General features: G+C 35.5%; 1 protein-coding gene and 1 long non-coding RNA gene across 2 annotated transcripts in view; both read right to left on the minus strand.

Moving 5' to 3' along the window:
* TMEM47 (transmembrane protein 47) overlaps positions 1-17,023 on the minus strand; it is a 262,209-nt gene that overhangs the window by 141,186 nt on the left and 104,000 nt on the right. The gene's annotated exons all lie outside the window — the stretch shown is intronic.
* LOC119714401 (uncharacterized) overlaps positions 1-17,023 on the minus strand; it is a 69,250-nt gene that overhangs the window by 35,224 nt on the left and 17,003 nt on the right. Inside the window, exon 2 of the long non-coding RNA XR_011804861.1 lies at positions 10,456-10,505. This is a non-coding gene — a long non-coding RNA (uncharacterized lncRNA). The remainder of the gene's footprint in view (positions 1-10,455; positions 10,506-17,023) is intronic.

A 17,023-nucleotide genomic window follows, 5' to 3' on the forward strand; every position in this document is an offset into this window, starting at 1 on the left:
GAATTGAGATTAAAGCTGTGGGAATCTTTCAGGAGGTGATGCAGTTACAGACCCTCAACAGAGTGGCAAGAGCCAAGCAGGTAATCCACCAAAAAGAGCCCTTAGCATATATATGTATGTATGTATATGTGTATGTATACATGTGTATGTATATGGATACAGATATATTTGTTCATATATATACGGTTTATTGAGCCATCTGTGGAATAGAATAAAAAGATACAGTAATAGTTTGAATTACATGTAGCATGCTCAGCCATGGTAATTCTATGTCTGTTTTATCAGTTTTGTTAATGCTTCTATTTATAACATATATGAATAGCAAGATGCAATTATTAATAATGTAGGTTAATTGGATCCTACTTTTATCCAATTAACCTTTGCAAATGATTAAAGTTAACTCTATACAAGAAATGTGAATTGTCAGAATTATTCAGCTAGTTCACAGAAATGAGTAATCTAAATACTGAATTTCTTCAAAGGATTAATATCTTTATTCGTTTTAACTAAGACTGATGAATAAACTGACAAATGTTGAGGAAATTACTTTTTTACTCAAAGAATAAGTGACAGGAAGTCTGTGAATGATCTGCTGGATTTCTCCATGGATTTAAATTAAAATATGTTTAAATGAAAATTGTAATTAACTTTCAATGAAAGAATAAATGACTTTGAAAGTACATGCAATCTGACTACAAACATACTGAAGAGAAAACTTAGTACAGCTGGAAGTATGTTGTCGCATCTCATAACATTTTACATCTTCTTTTTCTTCTTCTTCTTTTTTTTTTTTTAATTTTCCTTACATTTGCCTACCTTCAACTTTAATGTCTTTAGCTGTGAACTCTCTGCTCATAAATAATTAGTAGGGAGAAAAGAGCAAAGAAATCTTAGTATCAGCACAGTTCATCTATGTGTTCTTTGGGAGTCAGTTCAGCATGAAGAAGTGATTTTTTTATTTATTTATTTTTTTTAAGTCAATATTATGTACATTTGTTTCTTGAAGAAACAGAAATGCAACATTCATCTGACTAACCTGAAGATGAAAGGGTGATATTAAACAACTGCAGTAGTCATGGGTGGGATGATGTGAGGCCTCAGAGAGAGCTGATCTACCTTCAGAGAAAGAAAGTACCAGGCCAAAAAGAAACTATAAGTTGCTCCTTAAAACATAACCATGCTCCATGCTATTGTCTCTACCTTGAAAAAATTGTTCTGAGTCCCATATGGAAAAGCGTTCCTTGTGTCCAGCTGAGTGATCCAAGACAGAGACTTAGTGGCAGGACTTCATCCTAATGTAAAGTGTAAGCAAAGTCATACCAGAACTGCAGCATCCTCAGAACAGCCAAAATGGTAATATTTAATGAAGGATATCTATTAAAAAATAAAATAAAATAAATCTGTTCCTCCAGTTGAAAATGTGTCCCAGAATTTTGGCTAAATATTAGGGCTGCTTTTGTTACAGAAAACAACTTGGAGGTGCACTAAGAATTCTAGCAAAACATCTGCAAATATTACCATAAACCTACAATAAGAAGTGAATGGTAACTTTGAACCCCAAATATTGTGCTCAGCCTGGTGGTTACCACAAAATATGTTGACAGAATCAATCAAATTTTTATCCACATACCTAGGTGGAGACAAATTCAGCACCAAGATTATGACTCATCAGTCTCCAAAGTGTTGCTATTCAGACACATTTCCTCTTGTAGTAAAGCGCAGATAAAGAACACTATTTTTTCTGCAGTTTGCATATATCTTTACTACTAAAACAAGAGCATAGCAAAATGAACCATATCTACATTATTAGCTGACTGTGATTGCTAATTTGCTGGACTGAAATCAATATAGGGGTCAGGAAGTAAATGTTAATTCTACTTTATATGCTTGTCTGAACCTGCTACACATTGTTATAGAGTGCTAAAACTCTCTAAGAGATAAGGCTATACATTCCCCTGAAGGCAGTTTGGAGCTGACCCACTTATGTCTGGAATTAAAAAATTTAGTTCTATTTTGTTGTAAGATTTTGTTAATCCATATCTATATCTTGGGACACAATGCCCCGTGGTCCATTCCTGCCTTCTTCTCAGGATGCCTTTGGTGTTCAGATTAAATTCCAGCAGGCAATGCCAGCATTCTCTCCTGGTTCTAGCAAAACCTATTTTACAAGTTCCACACAAGAATCCATTTAACATATTTTTAATCTATTATTTGGAGTTATTTATAATAAAGCCAAGATCCAATGCCACCTTGATTCCCATGGATTACACTTTCCATCTTACACTCACTTCCTTTGCTGCACTGGTAGTGTCAAGGGTAACAACTACTAAAGCAAAAACTGACGAGGGGCAAACACTGCTATTGTGGATAATAAGTTGATTAAAAATAAACAAACAAACCAAACCAAACAAATGAACAAAAGCACAAAACAACCGACACAAAAACAACTGCCATGCAAAACACCAGTAGTAACAGGCTTTCTTAAAACGAACAAGAGAAATTATCTTCCCTGACTAATTAGTAAATTAGTAATGCTCAGGAAAAGAGGAATGTGCTAATTTCCCAGAAGGAGGATATATCTGAAGCCCTATTCCTTGACCCTTTAAGTAGCACATTAGGGAGAGAATCAGAGTTGCTGTATCTTGCAATTTAATTAGGTGCATGTTTAAGAAAAACTAATTATTTGGTAGACCCTTAATTTGCAGTCCTCTCTCATACAAATGCATAACTGCAAGATGGGTTCCTAATTACATCTTATCAACTGTTCTATCCATTCAGAGTCCAAAAGAAAGGCACGTATATGCAGTTCCTTGAATGCTGTTATCCACTATTCTTTGTATTTCTTTTGTTAGCTTTCTAGAGTACAAGTAATGTAGCAATGTAGCATAAAAGGCCAGAGTAGAATACTTTCTCATTTTACGTTTTTAGTTCTTTTCTAGCCATATTTAGTAAGTGTCCACTTTTGACATTGGTTCTTGTTATTTTGCTCAAATAGCCAAGGAGGGATACAGCTCCACTGAGCAAAAAAAATATTAATAAGTCTTCCTCCATAACATTTTTACTGTTGGTCCCTGTAAAACTGGCAGAGCAATTGGAGCTGGAAATGACAGGAAAAGATTTTTACAGAGAAAAAAGTCAAATACTATAAGCACTAAGATTTTTTTTTCCTGGTTTTAGTTTTACACAGAGAGAAATATGCAAGATAATTTCTTTTAGCTGAAGTATTTTAAAGTCTTCCAGAAATGAATCATAATGTCTATAATATGCATACCCGTACTGTAATTTAACTGGTATTTAGTACAATGAATCTCTAGTGTGAAATTTCCTTGTTAATGATCAGTATAAACTATGGTTCTTAATGCAATTACAAAGGCTTACAGTCTATAGGCAAAAGAGTAACAAGACGATATCATTAAACTTCTCATTTCATTCACTGATACCTATAGGGAATAAGCAGCCATTATTGTAAGTATCATACTTTTTCTAACAGCATAAATTGAATTACATATTATAGGCTCTTCATTCCATAGTCTAAGTAAATAAACTGTTCCCATCACTAGCAGTTTCTCTGTTAAATGTTTTGTTTTGTTTTGTTTTGTTTTGTTTTGTTTTGTTTTGAACAATAGTAAAGGAAAATAAGGCAGTGTAGATGGCAAAGAATTTTGTGACCAAAATTAAGCAAGCCCTCCAGACCCTTTGAAGAGGTTCTTCTCTTTGAAGGAAGATCCTACCTACCACTACCATCAGTCACGGGAGTCCTTTGTAAACACGAATCATGCCCTACCACAGGCCACTTATGCTAAGGCCTGGGAACCAGCTCCATCCTATAGTGTTTCCCAGCAGAGATAGTTTAGCTGCTTCCCACAGACTCCAAAGGTCCTTGTAGATCCTATGGCATGCCTTCCTCTACCTTAGCTGTGTCAGTAACCTGATTGGAAAGGCTTAATACCTTTTGCTTCCGTAGGAAAGCTGCACTTGCTCTGGTTGGCTTTGAGCTGATAATGTATTGTGAAAGCCAAGAGCTTTCAGCTATAACATCAAAAGGACTAGCATCAGCTATTGATTCTCAGATAATGTCTCTTTCAATAGCACATGGTCTTTCAGAAGAGTAAATGGTTTTTGGAACCATGGAACACATGGTTTTTGGAACCACAAGGAACATCTTGGGTGAATAAGCAATGTTCTGCAAGCATGTTTTCCTGGGCTGTCACCCTAAACTCAATATTTATAGATCAGAAAAGTTGAGTGAGTAAAATCAGAAAGGTCTTTAGAAGATATATAACCAGCTAAATGTCAGATATTTCTGATGGATTATTATTTAATTCATCCTTTAAAATCGCCAGTGATGTTGACTTCATTGCCTTCTCAAACAATAAATTCCATTCATCATTATCTTTATACTCAGCACCTTTTTGTCTACCATCTAATCTAGATCTTCGTTGCTGCAAATTAAGTTTGTTACTTCCTGTCTTAACCTTTGGAAAGAGTGTATTCGTTTCTAACTCGTAGAAGGCAGATTATCTGTAATTGAAGACTTCTATTACATCTTTTCTCTGTGTATTGTCCTCTAAATTAAACAGCGTCAGTTCTTGCTATCTTTCTTCACACAACTTTTTTTTTCTAGACCTCTGATCCACTCCTGTTCTCTGCTCTGGATTCATTAAAATGTCACATGTAACCCAAACACAGTAATTCAACTGTGCCTTATTAAAATGGAATTATTCTGAGCTTTTCACATTCTTTAGACAGCCTAACATTTGTTTTTTTGGAAACAACATGGCACTGTTGATTGCCACTCAGTCTGTGATCCAACTTACTCTCTCTAACCCTTGCACTTTGTGCATGTTTCTAATTAATTGTTTTATTGTTTCCAGGCAGATTTTAAGAATAATTCTTTAAGATTAATTAAGACTAATTTATTCATTAATTAAAATTTTATTTGGGGAGAAGAATTTTGATAAATGAGAACGTACTCATCCAGTTACTAGCTCTTCTTTAATGACATGGGTTTTTTTTAGCAGTTTTGTGTTAAAGAGCTGTTAATCCAAATTGTTATAATGGATCTAATGTATGGAAAAAATGCCCAATAAGTGAATATGTAAACTGAATATTACGTGACTGAGGAGAGGATCTGTTAGAAACCTCATGTAGTCACGCTTCTCTAATAGAATGTTTAATTAAATATAATATTGTCATCTTTTACTGACTTCTACCTACAGTCAAGTTTCCAAACCAGAAGATAACATTGCTGCTGTGAAGGAGCAGCCACCAGATTTAGTACAACACTGCATTCAGCCAAAGAGAGAATACTGTAACCTCTAACACTGTCAACATAACAGTTGAGTTTTCATATTCAAAGCATTCATCTGGATTCCTGTATATCAATTCACTACAAAGAAAGAAGATTATACCACAGTACCATGAGAATAAATATGTCATGTAAGGCTTCTGATTCAGATCCTACTGCAGTGAGGGACAAAGAGGAGACAGGAAAGATACCCCCAACAAAGAGCTGTGGATGGTAATAAATATTTTAGTGCTACAGGCTACATGGTTTTGTTCACTGTAATACTATAAAAGGTCTCCTTCTTAACTGACATCTTTTAGATCTCATCTCATCTTTCAAATCTCCCTAACAGGGCTATACAACCATTTTTGCACAACACTGTGTTCCACCTCTTCTTAGCAGTTATATTTATCTTTGGGGGGCAGGGACACCTCTTGCTTCCTTTTCCAGGGCAGACGCTTGCAGAAGGATGATGTGGTCAGACAGCTAGCTGTGACTTTTGTGTAAGGGGCACAACTGCCTAATGACTTACGCCTAATATTTTCTTCATTCTAATTGAAGAATAAATCCTGGAGTTTACTTGGTGGGTTCAGTGATGCTATGTGTAACTTCTGTGTATGTGAAGGATCCCCAAGTGTAGAAATAGACTGAGTGTGCAGAAATAATGTCTGGATTTTCACAAAGAATCAAAGAATAATCCATTTAATGTTTACAGCACTGAATGATTGATGCTTCCAAAATCTGTTTTAATATCCTCCTTGAAAAATCTTTCCTTTATTTATTTTTTTATTTTATTTTATATCAGCAGCAAGGTGCATATAATCTGCTGCCTTATAGTGGTATTTGATAAAATAAATGTAGATCTATTAAAATATGTTTCATTTAAAATAAATTGCATACTTCCATAAAGAATGATTTGGTACTATGCTTATACATAAAATGAGATGAGGTGACTAAAAGCCAGTATTACAGTAAGAAGCAAACAGCATTTAGCTTATGATATGTTAAATAAAAATATTCTAATAGCTACACCGAGTTCCTGCAGATAAAGTTTAATGCTATATTGAAGAACTGAAAATTTGCAAAATGGTGTTTAAACCAAAATACACTTGAAAGCAAAGGACACAGTCAATGTTAGAAAGCTTATACAATAAGGACAGTGTGTATACCCTGGACTTGAGCCTTTAGGATTTTGGCTAGTGCTGTAATAAACTAAGTAGTTTCAGTGAACATTTCTTTCTCTAGAAATTAAGTATACAAAATATCCAACAGAATCAGAATCAGACCGTCACATAATAACTGTCCTGTATCTGAGAAGTTATCCTAGGAACATTAATATGTTATAAGGAGAGAAAAGATTACAAGAACATCTTGAGAGTTAGGTCTTAAATGGCTAATAAGTCCATCTAGTAACAAAGTGAAGTAGCCTCCTAAAGCCAGAAAGGCCTTTTAGTAAGAAAATTCAGAGAAAAAAAAAAAAAAAAAAAAAGAAAAAAGAAAAAAAAAAGATGGATTTTGTCAATGGGAAGGACTATGGTAAACATTTGGAGTTGAAATAAACCATTGTGTTGATTTAATTTGAACTGATTTAGGAGGAAGCAGGAGAATACTTGAGACAGAAAATAATTAATGTAAATAATGCATGGGAAGCTTTTACACTGATGCTTTCAATTGAAGAAATGTGATTAGCATTTCACTTCCCAATTGGCAGTTTTAGGTCACTGGCCTAGTCTAGCATGAATAAAATCAGTGAATGAAAAATGGCAATCATGAAGCAAAAATTAAAGAAAGGCGATTTGGAAAGGGAACTTTTGCTACATCAAGTAAAGAAGATTAAATTTAATACTTCATTTAATGTCACCATTAATCTGTCATTGCACTGGGTCAATATGTGCAGAGGCAAATGGAGACAAAGAGGAGACTCTGGGTAATGGGGCTTATGTGCATTTCCTTCACATTGAAAGTTTGACTCAGTAAAGATTAAACAGACAGAAAATGATTATACCTGGCCTTTGCAGTGCCCTTGAGCTCCAGGGCCCTCCCTAAATAACTGAGTAATCACAGATGATGACTTTAGGCTCAGAGGCACAACCCTTGGAAAAGCATTCCCCCAGTTACAGGTAAATTCACTTGTCCATGTTTTGCAGGTTCTGGTACAACTGAGTATACGGAGCTGCCCTTCAGGTGATATATTAAGCCCTGCTGCAAAACTGAAATGTTTTTTCAGTATCAGTGATATGATGTGTTCTTCACACTTACCACTATGAAAGACTATGTTTTTAATTTGTAAATAGATACACATATAGATATACATGCATACACATACATGTGTATGTGTATGCATGAGTATACATGCACAACATATGAATATGTATACACAAAAAACATCCTAATTTTTAAATAAATTAAAGTGCATCTGCACACTCAAATTCAGGCATATGTTTAGATCATAGCAACTTAAGTGTGAGCATAAAAATAATTTCCAGAACTGGGTCATACTACCTGATTTAGAACATTTGTTCCTGTAAATGCAAGTAAGTATGGAACATTTCTCATTTGGTGTTAGATCACAGATATAAATGACAACCTTAAAACCACAAGAAAGTCAGACCATGCATGCATTTAAATAGTGTTGTGTTTTTTTTTTAGTATACAATGGTCATAATCAGAATGTGCCTGCACCTGTAATCATACATAGAAATAGAAAGATTTTTCTGTAGATCATTGTAAGCAAAGAGGAAGTAGTTGTGGGGAAGTAATGATAGTAATGACTTTGTGAGAGGGAAACATTTGAAATTTTTAAACTCTTATTACTTGAACTTTTTAACATTTATGAATCTTTTTAGTGTGTCGAAGTAGCCTTGGAGATACTGAAAAATTCTTGGGCTTTGTGCAGTCAACCCCAGGTCTTCAATAAAAATAATGAAATAAATGTTATTTCTAAAAAAAAATAAAAATATTTATCATTCTCACCAGAAAGAGAAAGAACTTTCAGTTTACCATTAAGGGACATTACACTGTTTTGCAAGCATGAAAAGGATTATATGATCAGTAAGATCCATACTCTACAGATAAAAGATGAGTGTAAGGAGAAGGTATTTTTTTCCCCTAAATTGGAGAAGTAACAGTGATACAGAAATACACATAACCAACAAAAAATATAATAGAATTTGTTTAGATCTCAGTCCCTAAGTTAAACTATGATCTTGAATCAAATTAGAAAGGTATGTTAACATGACAGTGTTAGTCTGTCAAATCTAATTAGTATCATCCACTGATTGTCTGAAAACTGGCTGGGAAATTTTTAGAGTCAAACTCTCCTGACTTTTTTTATTACACACTGATGATATTTTATTGGAAAATCTGAAGACAAAAGGTGAGTTAAGAGCATATAATTTTGTTTTCTTTTTCAAAACAGAATACTTTCCTGAGCATAAAAAAGGCAGCAGGAAATTGCAAGAGCAAAGTAGATAGAAGATAATAATGGCCAGCAATCACACATAAGATTAAGTTTGAATAGGGAGAAAAGTTATTTTTCAGTAGGAAATCTGAAATAATGGGAGCATGGAAGTTATATATAGCTCCTTTCCATGATTTCATTAATGTGTGTACAACAGAGAGGAAAACTAGATGCACATGACCTAGAAGATAACAATAATGAATCTAGGTCTTTGGTCTTGTGGGTACTTGACACATATATTCCCCCATGAATTTGGCAAAGACTTTGTATACCTCTTGTGGAAAGGTATTGGCATTCCTACATCTGGATTTTACTTGAGAAATAATTTAAAAGTCTTTTTGGGAATTGTTTTAACAATAGATAATAGTGACAAAGCAACTGAGAGCTATAGCAATACAGATACTTCATTTCCCTTGTGACTGGCACAGACTTGTATATGGTTGCAAATTAAGAAATATGTAATGATAATGACACAAGATATTAATTCTAGGCTTGTATTTCTAGGGCCTTATGCTCATCAAACCTTTTGTCTGTTGTGACAAAAACATCAGTTTGCTTCTTGTCAAAAATAATTATTTATTTATTTATTTATTAAGATTAGGAAAATAATTCAGCTGTTAGAGTAAGAAGTCATTTTCTGTTTATGCTTTGTTTCTAACACTACCTATTCTTCCCCAGGTAGTGACAATTAAAGTAGGATATTTAAGTGAAAATGTAGGGTCTGACTGGCCTGTGCTGATGTAGCAACAAAAAGAGAGAAGTATTTTGCTCAGCCATAGCAGCAGGGGAGAGTATGGAGGGTCAGGAAAGCCGGACTGTCTCAGACACTGATGATATTTCGACTTCAACCAGTCACCTGCATCATTGTGCTGGAGAGCATAGGGTTCTTGGTAACAGAGTTGGAAGAATTTACTCCTTTTTGATATTCTTAAGCCAAACTTAGATGAGAATAACAATATATTGCTCTTTTGGTACAGCAAAAGTTACTTTCTAAAGAAAATATTATTGTGATTGGTTCTTTGCTTTTTTTCTGAAAATCCATGCAATTAGGAGGATCAGAGTCTTGAATTTTAATAGGAATCTTTAAAAAGTCAGATTAACTACACTGAAAAGAGCCTTGTCATGATATGGTTAAAATAAGTAGGAAATGCTATCTTTTAATTCAACTCTCTTGTGCAAATGTGTATCATTTTTTCAGACACTATTTTCTTGCACAGTACTGAAGCAAGGAAGTCTGCTCAAGATGCAGTTTCTGCAATCCATCAGGCCCCCCTAAATCTGTCTTGGGCTGTGAACTATTGAGAGCTCCATCTATAATACAATTTTGAGATCCTACTGAAATACATACCTTGGCTCAACTAACTCCTCCTGTGCTTAACTGTACCACAGCAACTGGCTTCAGGCTCCCAGAAGGAGCCATGCAATACTCCTTTTAGTTGTTGCACGTCTTTGGCCACCAGTAACTGAAGGTTACAAGTACTTCAGTACAAGTGTTGAAGGTTTCTGAATCCAAGTGCTTTAAGTACAAACTTGAACAAATGCCTGTTAGTAGTCTGTTCAGGGAGACTGAAGACTATAATCTGTGTTATCTAAACAGCTGAGGTGCAGTCCCAGAAACAGCAAGCATAATTACAAATAGCAGAAAGAATACATCCAGGTTTGTTTCTGAATATGAACCTAGAAAACAAGATGTCTAGTATGAAAATACCTGTGTGGATTTGACAGTATCTTAATTCAAAGCCATCATCATTCCTGAAACTGAAACAAAAGTGAAACAAATTAAAGGCAGGATAATTTGCAGGATAATCAATTAAAAGTCTATAGCAACAGGTGTTTAACAAGCACAATGTGACTCCCATTTAACTGATTCTCTATTTTGAAAATGAGCAGAAGAGAATGAATAATTCCAGCTAAGTCTGTTAAGAAGCCCAAAGAAAACTCTAGGACAAAAGCAATGCATCCATGAATCAGAAACGAAGATCAAGGAAGCAAACAGTTGGAGGTGCTTAACTGTCATTAACTGGAGTATCTTATTTATCACCAGCAGGTCATGAAATATGTAGAATTCTTGATAGAGGTGGTGAAAACTGTCATGCTCAAACGTTGGAAGTTAAGGCTCTAAGTACATTTAAGGTACGTGTACAATATGCTAGGCTAACAAAGACTGGATTGTCTTAATTTGGGACCTATATAAACCATGTAAATCTCTAAATTTAATTTGTTATTCTTTTCCATTATTGACAACAAAGCAGAAATATTGCAAATGTATTACATTACATCCGGTGTAGGACTGAGATTCAAATAGGCTTTTAAGAGCTTAAGTCTCAATGAATCTCTTGAGACCTGGGCTCCAAAATGGGTTTGTGAGTCTGTGTATATTAAATCTTCTAAACATGCTGCCAAAATATTTAAGGAACATGAGATGTTTTTAATAGTTCAGTTATAAATATTCTTTATCTCCACTGCCAAAATTCTTCTAGATATAAACTTTGAAATGTGATTTATTATTAGAAATAATAATATATCATGAAACAGTCCACCTTTCCCTAAATTAAGGACAATGCTGTTACATTTTATTTTATTTTATTTATTTTATTTTATTTTATTTTATTTTATTTTATTTTATTTTATTTTATTTTATTTTATTTTCTCATTTGAAGGCCTTTGAAGAATAAGAGATTATGAAGTAATACTGAAGTAATACACCTTTTTTTTTTTTTTTGTCTTTCCTGTAATTTAAAGAGGCTTCTTTGGCACATAATGTTTTCTCTGTACTGCAAATCATAAGGATTTTTCAACTACTGTCTCAGTTTAAAAAAAGAGTTCAGAATGTTGAAGCATCCCTGTGAAGTTCATAGATGGATTTACTCGTTTTTAATAAGAGACTTTAAATCACAAAATCTGAGAATGGTTGAGGTTGGAAAGGACCTCAGGAGGTCACCTGCTCCAACCCCATACCCAAGCAGGGCCACCCAGCACAGGCTGTCGAGGAACATGTTCAGGCAGTTTTTGAAGATCTCCAAGGAGGGAGACTCCACAACTTCTCTGGGCAGCCTGTGCCAGTGCTTCTTCATCCTCACAGTAAAGAAGTGCTTCCTGATCCTCAGATGGAATCTCTTGTGTTTCAATTTGTGCCCACTTGTCCTGGTACTGCATACCACAGAAAAGAGACTGCTTCCACATCTTCTTTGCACTCTCCTTTCAGATATTTATACGTGAACATGAGCCAGCAGTGTGCCTTGGCAGCAAGGATATAACTATACCCTGGGGTGCATCAGGCATAGCATTATTAGCTGGTTGAGGGTAGGGATGGTTCCACTCTGCTCTGTGCTGGTGCAGCCTTACCTTGAGTACTGCCTGTATTTTTGGGCACCACAGAATAAGAAAGATATGACTGTTAGAGAGGGTCCAAAGGAGGGCTACAAAGATGGTGATGGGTCTAGAGGGGAAGATTTATGAGGAATGACTGAAGCCACTTGGCATGTTCAGCCTGGAGAAGAGAAGACTGAGGGGAGACCTCATTGCAGTCTACAGCTTCCTCACAAGGGGAGCAGAGGGAAGGCACTGATCTCTGCTCTCTGGTGACTACCAGTAGGACCTGAGGAAATGGCTTGAAGCTACGAAAAGGGATGTTCAAGCTGGATATCAGGAAAAGGTTTCCTCTTTGAAGGGGTGATTGGGCACTGGAACAGGTTCCCCAGGGCAGTGGCCATGGCACCAAGCCTGCTGGAGTTCAAGAAAAGTATTGTCCAATATTCTCAGCCACATGGTCTGATTTCTTGGGTGGTCCTTTGGGGACCCAAGAGATGGACTTGATGGTCCTTGTGGATATTCTGGGGATATTCTCTGGATTCTATGATTCTACACATAAGTAGGATCCACCCTGAGCTTCCTCTTCTCCAGGATGAGCAGTCCCAGTGCTCTCAGCCTTCCCTTATAGGAGTGATGCTCTAGTCCCTTCATCATCTTTGTGGCCCCATGTTGGACCCTTTCCAGTATGTCCATGTCTCTCTTGCATTGGGTAGCTCAGAACAGGACATAGTACTCCAGGTGTGGCCTCACCAATGCTGAGTAGACAATCTGTCTGCACAGGCTTTTGCAGACAAGTTTGTACTTGTTTTGCAAACAAGTTTGTACTTGTTTTACAGACAAGTTTTGCTTCCAGCTGTCCAGAAGTAATACAAGTTGAGTCCAGAAGTAAGACAGGTTAAGTTCAAAATCATTCTGCATGACTCAGTGCAGTCACATGATTCCTGTGAGCACATGGCACACACATACTGTATTCCACAAGGAGGAACTTCATTATATACAAGAGAAATGTCTGCAGTCTTGTCTCAGAGAACAGATTTGAGGAAAGCTCAATAAAACACATTAAGGTACTTCTTTTAATAATGTTGGTCATTGCTTTGGTAAGATCTGGAGTGTTACGGTGAGAGTATCAAGACCACAAAAAATCAATTCTTCAGAATTTACACTTGCACTTATCAACAGTCTCACATTTGACAAGATGCTCTGAAACTTTTGTTTCCTGATGTGAGAAAAATATTTTCTGTGCTTTTGTAACTGGTTAAAAAGGAAATAAAATGTGCCATTTATAATGAAATTCTATGGATCTTAGCTGTGCCTGTACTGAATGACATGAGAATGGACCTGAATGAAAGGATAAAAGGATTAGTTCATGCATATGACCACCTGTTTCTAGGCTGTAGCTTGTAGTCCATATGGCTGCAAAAAAAACCTAAGGTGATATCCTTAAAACCAATGCAAGAATTCCAGAAATAAAAACCTTACTAGCAAGGTTTTTGTTTGTTTGTTTGTTTGTTTACTTGTTTGTTTTTGTCCACTAAAGTTCTTTGTGCTTCAGATTTGGTCAGCAGTCACTTGTCCATTCATTAATATCTGCATTGCTACTTTATTAATAAGCATAGAAACACAGTAACTAACTCAGCTGAACTTGTTTTCTGAATTCTGTAGTGTTACTATGGAACCGCAGTGAAATCACAGTCCATGTGCCTTTTACCTTTTACACTGGAGGACAACATCAGAATTACACAGATAATAAAAGAATTGGAATCAGAGAAACATTCACGTTGAAACAGACCTGTAAGATCATCTAGTCCAACCTTTAACCTAGTACTAAAGTCCACCACTAAACCATGTTACTAAGTTCTACATCTACACATTTCTTGAAGACCTCTGGGGATGGTGATTCAACCACTTCCCTGGGCAGCCTATTCCAATGCCACACAACCCTTTCAGTAAAGAAATTTCTCCTAATATTCAACCTTAACCTCCCCTGGTGCAAGTTGAGGCCTTACCACTTGGTGCTTGAGAGAAGAGCCCAATCCCCACCTCATTATAACCTCCTCTAAGGTAGTTGTGAAGTACAATAAGGTGTCTCTTGAGCTGTCTTTTCTCCAAGCTAAACAATCCCATTTCCCTCAGCCACTCCTCATAAGACTCATTCTCTAGACCCTTCACCAGATTTGTTGCCCTTATAAAAAATGCCTTATTCAGCAAAATTTAAATCAAGAGACAGAAGGAGCTTCACTTGTTCTTTTGGTTAGATAAAGCAAGTAGATTTCAGTATTAGTTATAAACTGCGTTTTACGTACCTGCCTACTGGCTAGTCTTCAACTATTGGTTACATTTGAAATCATATTAAAAAAAATGATTTGTTTTAAATCATACTCAATAAACATCAAAGTTGCTGCGGTATACTGTCTACATGCACAAAGCTCCATAGCATCACTCAGTAAGCTTCTCTTACTCCAACTTGAGTGTCTCCATAGACAAAATGATCAGGGACTTCAAGACTTACAGCAGGCCATTTTTTCCAGTAGGGACAAATGTTCCCTGTTTATTGTTATCTGTGAATATTCTTTCCAGTACAAGAATTATCCCCTCTTTAAGAGTGTTAAGCCGCCATCATAAAGCCTCCTGGCTTTGGACAAGCTCTTGAGCTCTGAACAGCCTTTTCTATTTAAGTGCACGTAAACAATTCCTCCAGGGTCTTAGCCTCACTAATGTCATGTCTGGGGAATGTCACGTAAATTTGTAGTAATGTTTCTCAGTCACTTTATTGTGATAGATATGTTAAAATATTTTATGTTACTTATTTTATTTTTAATATCTCTTGGATTTCTCTCTGCTGTTCCTACAGATCTTTGTGTTGGCAGACAGCCTGCTTTTCAGTTCCTTTTGAAAATGCTATGTCAATATTATAGTAGCTTTGTCCCTTCTCCTCTCTCTCCTGCTCAAGATTTCTATTTTTGGGAACTTGATCTATAACACATTTTCTTCTGTAAAATCTAAATAATTTTATTTTTTGCTTTCATTAATCTTCATACATATATAATATCCCCTAAATATATATATAGAGAGAGAGAGACTGTAAATATGTCTGAACAAATGCATCTGACCTGCACAGTCCACATTATTTAGCATGCCTTTACTAAGAAAGAAAATAACATAAATATAAATTCATTTTCTCTCTTTGGTCTTGTCTGTTTCTGGCATTCCTTCTTCATTCTTCAGCTTATCTCCCTGGTTCTTCATAACAAATTTTCAACTTCCTTTTGTATGCAAGAAACAGGAAAATCCACCTAAATTTTGTAACCTACTACCTTATCAAGTAGGAAATTTAACCCCTTCCATTCATGTTACAGGTCCTTTGAACCTAATACATCTTTCTTTTATCAAAGGCAGCACTTTCTACTGCTGCTGAAATCCTTGTTGAATTAAAATTGGGCAAATTATCTTTTACTAATGCAAAAATTATTGACATAGTTATAGTTTCAATTATTTTCTTCATCTCATAATAGCTGATTTTTAATGTACTTGTACACAATATTTGCAATGCACTTGCAACATGCATTTGCATTTTCCTATGGGAATGGGAATGGTAATAGATTCTAACATAAAAGCCCATATTTTAAATCCCTTTTTAATATGATTCCTAGTAATATTTGTATTTCCAGGCACATATTTCAGAGCTTTGAATAACGGTTCCCTGAACTTGCCCTTTGTCAACATGAAGTAGATAAACTGAAAGCAATAGAATTATCTGGTTGCAAAAGAAATTCAGGAGAACTACTTGATTAATGGTGAGACATCTATAGTTATCATTCAAGTATTAGCATTCTAGATTCATGCAGTAACAAACAATATTAAGATTATTAGGCACAGATAATAGCACTGTATCTTGCAAACACATTTTACCCCGCTCTGTGCTATGTTCCATGTATCTGTTCACCCCTGCTGTTTTGCGTGATCTAATAATACCTCCACACCTGCACCCTTTCCTTCTCCCAGCTCCACTTCAATGAAGATGTTAAGGGACAGTATCTATTCTATGAAAGCAGAAAGCCACATATCGAAAAACAAACAAACAAACAAACAAACAAAAAAAACAAACAAATTAAGAAAACAAATATCATATATTAATATAAAAACTAGGCACATTTGATAAACTGGAAATGTGGGATATGTTTGTGCTTTATTTCTAGAGCATTGGCTCCATTAACATAAATGCTAGTCTTAAAAACCAGAATCTGGAAACTGTCTGCAGCCTGACTCCACAGAAGGTAACTAACAATTATGTGTATATTCAAAGACAACAGTTAAAAAAGCAAAATTGTAACCATTTGTTGTGATGGAAGATGTTACTGTTTCTTTTTGGTTTGGTGTGTTGTTTTTTTTTTTTTATTTTTTTATTTTTTCCAAAACCAACTCCTACTTGGGAGGCATAATTTTAAATGCATTTATCCAGCCTTCTGAACTATTAGAAATCTGTACTACCTAACATAATTAGTACTTTTTGTTGATTTGCCTTGCTGTTTATTCTTGGCTATGGTGGTAAGCTAAGGATTTCACTGGCTGCCTTTTTAGAGCATCATTAAATCATATGTCACACCACTTGTCTGCATCCAGTACAAAACAAAATAAACCAAACCAAACCAGAAATCAGGTTTTCTGTGTCTTGGAAAAGATGGCTGTACAATTCAGATTCGACTTTGACTTCCTCTGAAGGAATCCAGTAAACATTCCTGCAACCTTGTAGTTAAAATGTTAGAACTAAAAAATAACATGCATCAAACTGTACATACAATGACTTACATTGCACACATCTCTTTACCTCCTCATTGTCTAGCACTTCTTCTCTCCTATATTTTTCTTGATGTATTTCTGATTTTCTCATCTCCAAGATTCACTTCCAAACCACCACCACCAACAAAAAATCACATTTACATGATTACTTTTTTTCATATAGAAGC

The sequence above is a fragment of the Anas platyrhynchos genome, chromosome 1 (assembly GCF_047663525.1).
Source record: "Anas platyrhynchos isolate ZD024472 breed Pekin duck chromosome 1, IASCAAS_PekinDuck_T2T, whole genome shotgun sequence".
Classification (NCBI taxonomy): domain Eukaryota; kingdom Metazoa; phylum Chordata; class Aves; order Anseriformes; family Anatidae; genus Anas; species Anas platyrhynchos.